The sequence below is a fragment of the Perna viridis genome, chromosome 4 (genome assembly GCF_037379345.1).
Source record: "Perna viridis isolate PV_CMFRI_1.1 ecotype Kerala chromosome 4, ASM3737934v1, whole genome shotgun sequence".
In the NCBI taxonomy this organism is placed as follows: domain Eukaryota; kingdom Metazoa; phylum Mollusca; class Bivalvia; order Mytilida; family Mytilidae; genus Perna; species Perna viridis.
The window spans coordinates 17,357,733-17,367,877 of NC_142448.1; positions in this window are offsets into that span (position 1 = coordinate 17,357,733).

Consider the following 10,145-nt stretch of genomic DNA (forward strand, 5'->3'; position numbering starts at 1 on the left):
TAGAAATGCAAATTTAAAAAAAACTTCTATGAACAATAATTTAGGGCAAAAATAAAGAGAGAAATCTTTGATTACATGGTTTATAAAAGCAATTTTATTTTGATTCGAGCACTCAAAGCTTGACTAACGCAGCATAAAAAAATAAAAATAAAATAAAGAAATAGATAAATAAATAAACAAAACAAAACAAAACAAAAAAAAAAAGAAAAAACTAGTACAATAGTTTCATAATAATGTACACTTTAAAGTAACAAAAAGGAATAAAACTGATGACTATGCAAATAACACAAGAGGGGAATTTGTACAAAAAAAGAACTAGATGATGGGAGAAAGAAAACTTAAGGTTCTCTACAAATTAAGTTTAAGTAGCTGTCTTTGAAAGAATCATGCAAAATCTGGAAAGATGTGATACATCCCAAAAAGGCTACATATTTTTATTTTTGTAATTAAGTTGTTTTATGGGTCTATACTATGAAATTTGTAATTATTCATTCAAATCTGCCTGCTCTTAGAACATAACATTGAAAACCCAATAGATTGTGTGTCATTGACAGAGTTATTTCCCTTAATTTTGAAATCTACAGTGCATTATGTATATTTTTTTATCCAATTAAAACATGGGTTATATGAACAATTGAATCACATTCTGTATGATTCTTAGCTGGAGAGCTACTTAAGTAACAAAAAAAAATATTTTTAATGAAAGAAAGCAAGCCTTATATAACTCAATTTAACTTGACTAGAGCACAAATAGCTTTTATAAAATGTAAGAAGAACATGTAGAAAAGAAGAAATTAAGATATTAAGAGGTGCTCTATGCTTTGATGGATCATAGAGTCAATCAATTATTTACATGTATCATAAAAATAATAATAAAAAATAAAACTAGCTAAATCTTCCATGTAATCATGAAGTACATTAATGCCAATTACATTTCTATCATAATAATTCATGTTATCGCCAACATGAAATAATTCTAATGACCAAGGTAAATGCAACCAAGAGAGTTTTTCATATAACAACATTTTAATATCATCAAAAGCAGGACAATCGAGGAAAAATGTCGATTGTCTTCACATTTAACCAAACATCTTAGACATAAAGGGTCGTTAATAATAAAATCATAAAATAAATGTGAGTTTAAGTTGCTGGCTTCATTTCTCGATTTTCCTTTTACCATAATTAAATATTCAGCAGATTTTAGTGGTTTACATGTTTTTCCCAAATGTTCTTTAAATTGGTTAAGAGATAGACTTATCTAAATCATACCAAGCATTCCAGGCTCAAAACTATTAAGATAAGAGGTTGTCATACACTGAGGCTGTATAAAGTTTTGTTCTTCAGTTCTTAAATTACAACTAGTTGGTCTTGGAAAACAAGGAACTTTTAGATCATGAAGTTTACTAAGGGAAAATTCATTTTTTATTTTATAAAAGATAATCAATTTATATTGCTTTCTTCTATCCGATAATTTTTCAAAACCTAATTCTGAATAAAGCTTGTTTGTACATTTAGAACGCTCTAAACTTGTGATTAAGCATGCTGTTTCAATTTGCACACTCTTTGATAATATGACACCAGAATATTCAAGTAGAGGGCGAATTAAGGATAAATACATTGTGCTAATGGAACACAAACAAAGCGTCACCAATGGAAAGGAATGTTCAGTCGCGGAACGTCTTCGGGAGGCAAACCACGACATGAAAGTAACTGTCCTTTTGAAAACATGTTCAGGCGAGAAACAACGAAAGTTTTTAGAACAGCGTATCATCAGCTTTCTTGGGACAGCCCATCCCTTTGGAATGGATGTCAAAACCCACATTAATTAGTCACCATAACCCAGGTTTCAAATGCTTTTCGTTTTATAAATTTCCATCGTGAACTTGACGCATGTTTCACAATGGTCAAGATGATTTTGAGGGACACTTTATCTCTGTGGTAGGAATTGACAGTTTTCTCCTCAATACTTTTTCCCCTGACGAAGGTAGTAAGGCCGAAAATTTGGGATTATATTTTTTAATACTTTTAAGTTTTATTCATATTTTATTTGTATTTAGTTCCTTTTTACCTTTTAAATGTGGCTACTGTTCACTAATTTATTATTCTTAATCTTGAACAAGCTTGATCGTATATGTGACCAGCTCTAGACCAGTTTAAACATATAAAATTATATCCCCATCATATGTTAAATCAATCCCAATTTTTCCCATGCGGGGTTTAGAAATCACGGTACATCATAAGTCAGACAATAAAGACAAAACCCATGTCATGCCAAAAACTGCTTTAAAAAATAGTGTCTTAATTTCTGTGTAAAGACCCTATGAGAAAATCAATGTAATGTTAATACCATAAAATGATATACTTAACGATTTGGCAACACCATCATAACTACCACATTTCTTCCGAATGAGGCTATTCAAAGGTATAGATATCTTATTGGGTGAATCTTGAGCTTTCCACGCTTTTTGTAGAATATTACTGTAAAATAAAGGTCGGGAGATACCCGCGCGTATTAGTCCTTAACAAATAAGAGTGAGTTCGCTGTATCGGTTGAAAAATTTTGTAAATGTTTTTAAAAGTTTGTGATATCGGAAACCTTGATGTAGTTATTTCTTGGTTATATAAAGATCCCATTCGTTAAAAAATCCTAAACATTGTTACAAATACGAGCAAATCGAACGAACTGTGTTATCTAAAGATCATATGATGGTGACAAAAGGACTTTACCATAAAAAACGTATAGTTGACAATAGGTAATGAAAAATCATTTTTTATCGCAAATTTTAGTATAAAATTTACCAAAAGAATGTGATCCAGGGTTAAAGACCAGACATGGAAAACAGACACACACAACAAAGAACATAAAGTAACTAAAACATACATACAAAGTAACAAAAGCAAATGAGCAACTGGGAAAAAAACTAAGAACTAAAAACTGGGAGCATGAACCTGGGGCACCGGTAGGGTAAGCGTCCTCTGCTTTTCTTGAAATACCCACTGAGTTGCTCATAAATAGTCAAGTCCAGGGTAGACGAAAGAGGAAAAGAAAACTATGATACGTTGAACAAATCAGTTTTCATGGTGCAGATGGATACACAGTAACGATCCACGAGTTCATGATGACGACCATAAAACTTCTGTAGTGATGACTTCAATCTTGTAGCAACATAACCATGTTCCAGAAGCCTAATTGTAAGAAGTCTAGCGCGACACAAAAATACTGCGTAGTTACGGCAAGCTCTGCTTGAGTTGCGATATGAAAAATCGATATGCAGGTGCTGAAGGGATGTTGCAACAGATGAAAGAAAAGTTGACAATATGGAATGGAAAGCCATCGCGTTTGTTGTTTATTTTGGTCAATAGATATCCTTGATCATGACAAATTATCGCAGTGCCCCATCATCAAATAATATATTTGCTTCAATAATGTCATGTACTGCATGTTCATTGCTTTCTTCAACATAACACGTCCTGATAATTGTGAGTGTAGGGTACTCTCCGATTCCTTAGCGTTGTGCTGTTTTGTGTCTGCGTTGACTTCTCCTATTGTCTTACGCGGTGTCTGTGTTTGTGCATTTTCTTTGCAAATGCTGGTTAAGTGAGGCTTCTTGCATTTGCTGCAAGTGTTTGAGGATTAACATTTGATTAAATTATGATTTCCTAACCAGTCAAAGCAAATGCGATCTCTTTTCACGATTGATATCCGAGCAACATGACATTAAACTTTTGTACTTGAAGACGAGTGTGGTTCTTTACAATATGTACAACTAAGTTTCTGGTTTGAGCTTCTGCTGTTGTTACTTCTTTCTACGTTCCTATAGTCGGTGCGATGTCGCGATTTAGTGATAATCAAATGTTTATGTAAGCGGCTCACTTTATTCGAACATCTTTCATGCATCTATGAGGTACAGTTCGTCAAAAATTGCACGACGTTACTCACTCAAATCTAAGTTTGTCGGTCTATTCTGTCTAGCAATATTTCTACTGATTTCACACGGTAGTTAGTTGATAATGATTGGTACAAGAAGCGCTCATTATGTCGCTTTACTATGTCAAAATGCCTCTAAACCTCGAATGCGTATATCTATTTCATCATTCATGCTAGATAACGTATACATTGGTGCTTGAATATCGACCAGGGCTTGCATGTAATTTTGTCTGATTACATGTGATTGTCTGTATCTTTTTCGGAGCAAAGAGAAGGTTTCTAATACTTCGAATGTGAGAGCGAAAATCCTGTAACGGTTTACAGAGCGTCTTCAGAAGTGACTTTAAATTATTGAACTTCTGAACATTGCTATAATGGTGGAATTGTCGTGAACCGATGTCTCATAGGAATCCAAAAATGACTGCCATTGCATAATATTTCCGTCAAACGTCAGAAGGTTCAATTTGGGCAACTTGTTGTAGTCATGAACTCTAGTAAAACTTCGTGTTAGTGGATATTCTGGCTCACGGAAGTTTGAAGAATTACATGTATTGTAGTGCGTTTCTGACTCATATAAAGTAAAGCTATGTGCGGGTTAAACTAGTGCGCATGGGACATTTTTTAGTTTAGCTGATGCGGTCTAAATTTGGAAGGAAGACTGGGGTTGTGCTAAAGTAGGTTCTATTGAACTAACGAACTACGCTTTTGTATTTAGCCAGGAAGAATGGACAATAATGAGATTTTCAATTTCGCTAATTTTCTCATCTAACTCATAAGCATACATATCTGAATCAACGATTTCTCTCTATGTCGGCTTCTTCTGAATTCTGTACAATTTTTTGATCTAATGTTTGTAAAATCTCCTGCTTCTTCACAAGATTATTGATGATTCGCGTTAGCTGCTGGGTGCTCACTGTTATATTTTTGTCACCACGGATTTTCTGGCATTTGTTCAAAAGTTTTAAAACGACACTTCTGTGCCTGTGCGTATTCTACGCTGCTTGGACGTCATCCTGGTCACGGCACTAGTATCGTAGAATGGTTTGAATCGGACACCATACACTAGAAAACATCAGGCTGCTTTCATACTTGTATTGGTAATGAAACGTTATGAACGTCACATGGACGTGATGTAAGTACAACGTGCGGGGTCTACAATACCCGATGAATGTAGACTATAACGAACAAATATGAATAAGGTTGCACTATACAAATGGGATTGAGGTGCACTGTTTCGTAAAAAAAAATGACCCGGTCTAATTTTGTAAAACCTAAAAATAAAAGATGAAACTCGGTGGAAATATTGATTGTAGTTAGTAGAGCATTCATACATAAATAGATGCAATATTTATGAAGGTACAGAGGTGTAAAATGCATGCTTTAAGCTATTCGGAAAGTTTCAGGTCCTCATCGGATTGGGTTCTCTTCCCTGCACCAGCTGGCTGTTTTTCAAAAATGCAAAATTTCGCACGAACTTTAAGAATGAAAATCATGACCAAATTTGCAGAAAATGGTTCACGTTTTTTTTACAATAATACCATGCCCGCTAACTTTTTCTGGCAGTTTAAAAGTGCCTGATATTTTAGAAAGCCTGTTTTTGACAATAAATTTTGGGAAAGCACCCAAGTTTGGGAAAACTGATAAATATTTTTATAATATTACCATTGCTACAGATTTTCCTGACGAAATAGAAAATAAACTATAAATCTATCTTTTTTTCAAGGATATCCATAATGTAAGGTTTTGAATAATTTATACTTTTTTTTACAGCAAAACAAATTGCTTGTTTAAGTGTCTCAATTTAGCTTTATTTCCACAAATTGTCATAAAGTTATCCGCAGTGACCTATCTATATAGTAGAACCTAATTCATCACAAACTACTATGTAAACTGTAATGAACAAACATAAATAATCACAAACTAACGTTACAATGTCTACTGTAACGGACATGCATGAGTAATCTGTCACAAAAACTACTATGTGAATTGTAGTGGACAAAAATGAATAATGCACCACAAAAACTACTATGTGAATTGTAGTGGACAAGAATGAATAATTCACCACAAAAACAACTATGTAAATTGTAGTGGATAAACAATAATACTCTGTCACATACTACAATGTTAATTGTAGTGGGCAAGCATAAATAGTCCGTCATATACTACAAGATGAACTGTAACGAACAATATATAAATGATCGGTAACGAACTACTATGTTAACTGTAGTTGACAAGCTTAAAGACATCTATGTAAACTGGAACGGGCAAGTTACCCTAAATCAGTGGCAACACCGTTTATTTCGTTGTTTTTTGTAAGGTGTATGTCTCTTCTTCAGCAGCCGAAAATGGCGAAGTTCTTCTTTTACTATCATATAATAAACTATTTACATTTCAACACCTACATCTTACAACGACAATTCAAGTTCAAACAAAACAACAATTAAATCATGTATAGGTAATCTCAAATTCTGAAGTTTTGTTTATTAATTTGAAATAAAAGCATGAAAAATATAAACAAAAATAAAGGATACTAAAATCAAAACCAAACTTGGAAGCTGTCAAAAATTATCCTCTTGCTAACAACTAGGTATCATTCATGGTAATAACAACACTCATCAGGACTACATTCAGAATCATGTCTGCATGTCTTCAAAAACGATATGAGCAAGTGTTTGAAATTGACTGTCAAAATGTTTTAAAAATGAAACTACATGAGAAAAATGAATGGTATATACAGTAAATATAAAGTATGAACTGCTTTAATGTTCAACTTCACATGAAATTTCATTTTTTAATGTTAGCACTCAGAAACTCCTTACACACTCTGTACAAATTAGCTAAGGATAATGCTATTAGGTTTCATGTTCATGCTTTTTAAAATGTTATCCACATAAACATGCATTGAAGTTCTTACAAAAAAAAACTTTTTTTATAGGTCTCAATAGAGGTAAACGCACGAAAATGTCAGTTGGATCGCTGGCCTCATCAGAAGAGTGCGAGCATCGGCATAAAGCGATAAAATGACGCCTGGTTGGCTAAGATTTCATAAACAATGTGTTAGAGTATGTTGACAGATTAATCTTCTCCCTGAGTTTTAAAGTTTAAAATTAGATTATTATAACAGAGTAATCAAGGGAACCAAGATTATAGCAGTAATAAAAAAATGTAAGACATGGAAAACAGACATACACAACAAAGAACATAGATTAACTAAAATCTTACATACAAAGTAACTAAAGCAAATGAGCAACTCGGACTACACTAAAAACTGGGATATGTTTAAACAAGATCAGCTGGCATCTATTAGAAATTAAATTATAAGAGTATTTTCATTTTGAACAGGTTATATTCAATATCGTTGTTTGTGCCAGTTTACACTTTACACGGCAAAGTAATCTGCCGCAAAACAGGTTATTTAGTGTAACATGTTAAAAAAAATTAGAAACATTCCTTAAATAGTTATTTCGTAGTCAAATCAGTATAAGCCAGGTTATACAAAATAACATGGTTTGCCCAAAGAGAACCAACCAATCAGAAATAATCTTACAAATCAAATTCAATTAATTTTACTTGTTTAGTTTAAATAAATGAATAGCCGTGTAACATTTTTGATTAAGTATAATGCAGGGAAATCCCTTACATTCTCTGCTGAAACTATGGCTAGTACAGCCGTTGTCAAAACTACAACTTCTTTGATCATGATTATCGACTTGTTTACATTTGGTGAAATGTTTGAATACATCTGAATATATAGAAGATAAAATCATGCTATCAATTTGACATCCGGTAGCGTAGGTTTCCAAACAATGCGTGGTTAAAATACTGTTGACGACCTTGGAACTTAGTTGGAACAGGCACTGTCTGAACTTTGAAAAGGGCGTTTTTATTTCCTAATTCCTAAATGATTTATCCCTTTTAACCATAACATTTAATTTTACTATGCACCTCTTTCTATTTTCTTATACTGTATCTAAACCTTTTCAATATAACGCACCTATGTTCGCCAAGTTATGTTTCCGTTTTCATAGAAATACTATTACAAATGTACATGCATCATAAATCTTTAAAACTTACATGTAATTTCTATTTCAATCTCCGTTTTCTTTACTTCATCGTAAAATCAATGGTAAATATTTTGTGTTCCGCTTTAAAAACTGTTGTAAAACAAGATTTCTCTGGTTTATTTCACACCTTAAGTAAAAAAATCTGCAATTATTATAATTAAATTCTTTGTTTTATTCTAAATATTTCAAACAGTAATCAAGGTAATTAAGAGAATGTAATTCAGGGACAAAGACCAGACATGGAAAATAGACGTATACAACAAAGAACATAAAGTAATTAAAACAATACGTATAAAGTAACATTCCAGAATCGAGCACGGTCAGCATCGTATCTTTTATTTCATGTCTCTAATTGTGTATATCATTTTACCATATCCTTCCATGACAAAGTGTTATGATACAGCGAAATAGTAGCCCATATATACTCCAGCAAAATAAGAGTAAATTGAAAGTGAAAACGATACAAGACATATAGAGGCCAGAAATTCCTGACCTTGGACATGCGCAAAATGCTGCGGGGGTTAAAGTACTTTGGGTCATCGCAACTCTCCCCCTTTTTAAACTTAAAAAAACGCACCAAAAAATCAGTACAAATACGTCTGATTCTTTTGTTTAAACAGAAATGAAGAAACTGACACGTTAGAATAGATTCCCTTGATTAATCTTTCCAGTGTTGTGAGCATAAAGGCATAAAGAATACGCTGCACGAAATGTATGATCCAGGGTAATTACTGAATTAGTTCCCGTTGTTTCTTAAGAATAGCGAAAACATTGTCAAAAGATACAATTCAGACAACAAAAACAAGCAAAGATTGTAAACACATGAACAACTGCTGGAAAATAGACCGAGATTTACGTGAAAGACGCAACGATCTTTTTACAAGAACTACATGGAAACATTGTAATTCGCTAATCTCAGTTTTTTTTATTGCAAAATGAATTCTTAGCATATGGTGCTTTATTTATAAAAAAAATTGTCGTTAAAGGTATTCATTGAAACTTTATAGAGATCTTTACAAGCATTTTGTTTTGTTTGTTTCTTTGTTTGTTGGGGTTTAACGTCCGAGCAGCAATATTTCAGCTATATTCAGACGATGCACATGAAATTGATGATAAAATGAACCTGAAATGATGATGAAATGAAAAAGGGATGGGACAGAAGGACAATGGGGTCGACAAATTTTGATTGCCACTGAAAATAGGGAGAGGTAGGTTGGGTCGGGCAATTTAGCCTCCTGTGGTGGAGCCCTATGGTTCCCACTCCGGGAGAATACCACAGTGGGGTTCTTTAACGTGCGAGGAACGTGACATCTTTCCAAACACGGTGCACCACTATGGTTTGCGGTAAGGTTTTCCGTATTATAGCCTGACAACCCCAGCATGTAACACGCCAGGGGTAACCCATTCCGCCAGCTGGGGCACACAACCCAGTTGCTCTGTGGGCAGAGCGCCCTAGCCCCCGGCTAGGGTTCTGAGCACTATTTAGTCGCCTTTTACGACAAGCTTAGCGCTGCTGCAGGCCTATTCTTTTGACACCCGGACCTGCACGGGGCCAAGGATTTTTGACCAACAATATTGTAAAGCAGACATTACAACAACCAAATATCAACAAGAAATCAAACAACAATCAGACACTTGTTTAAAAAACAGATGTTTAAAAAATCTAACTCTAGGTTATGATTTAAGTAGTCTTGTTCAAATAGGAATTGGGGATATATTTTTTACGCTGTTTGTAAAAGCCATTTTATAGATTACTTTGGTCATTTTTTTTTCAAAGAAGCCTCGTCATTGAAAGAAAATAATAAATTGATGAATTCTGAATAAGACAAAACAAAGTCAACAAAACAAGATACCAAACAAAGCGACTTTAACCGCAAGATGTAATTTTTTGTAAAGCCATTTGTTAAAGTTTACCTTGCTGATTTTACAGATAGAGGTGACAACGGCGATATCGAGCAAGTTTGGATTTCGAAGGTAAAAATATCTTTTAGCTAGATCCTTTAATCTCAGTTTCCGCTATAAAATATGACGTATTATCTTTAAACAATCCTAATTTCGGCGTTTGCATACATCGCATCTACCCCCAAAGAACTTGAGATAAAGGATACTACAGACATTGTGAAGTCAGCCTCATATCTTGACCTACACTTAGA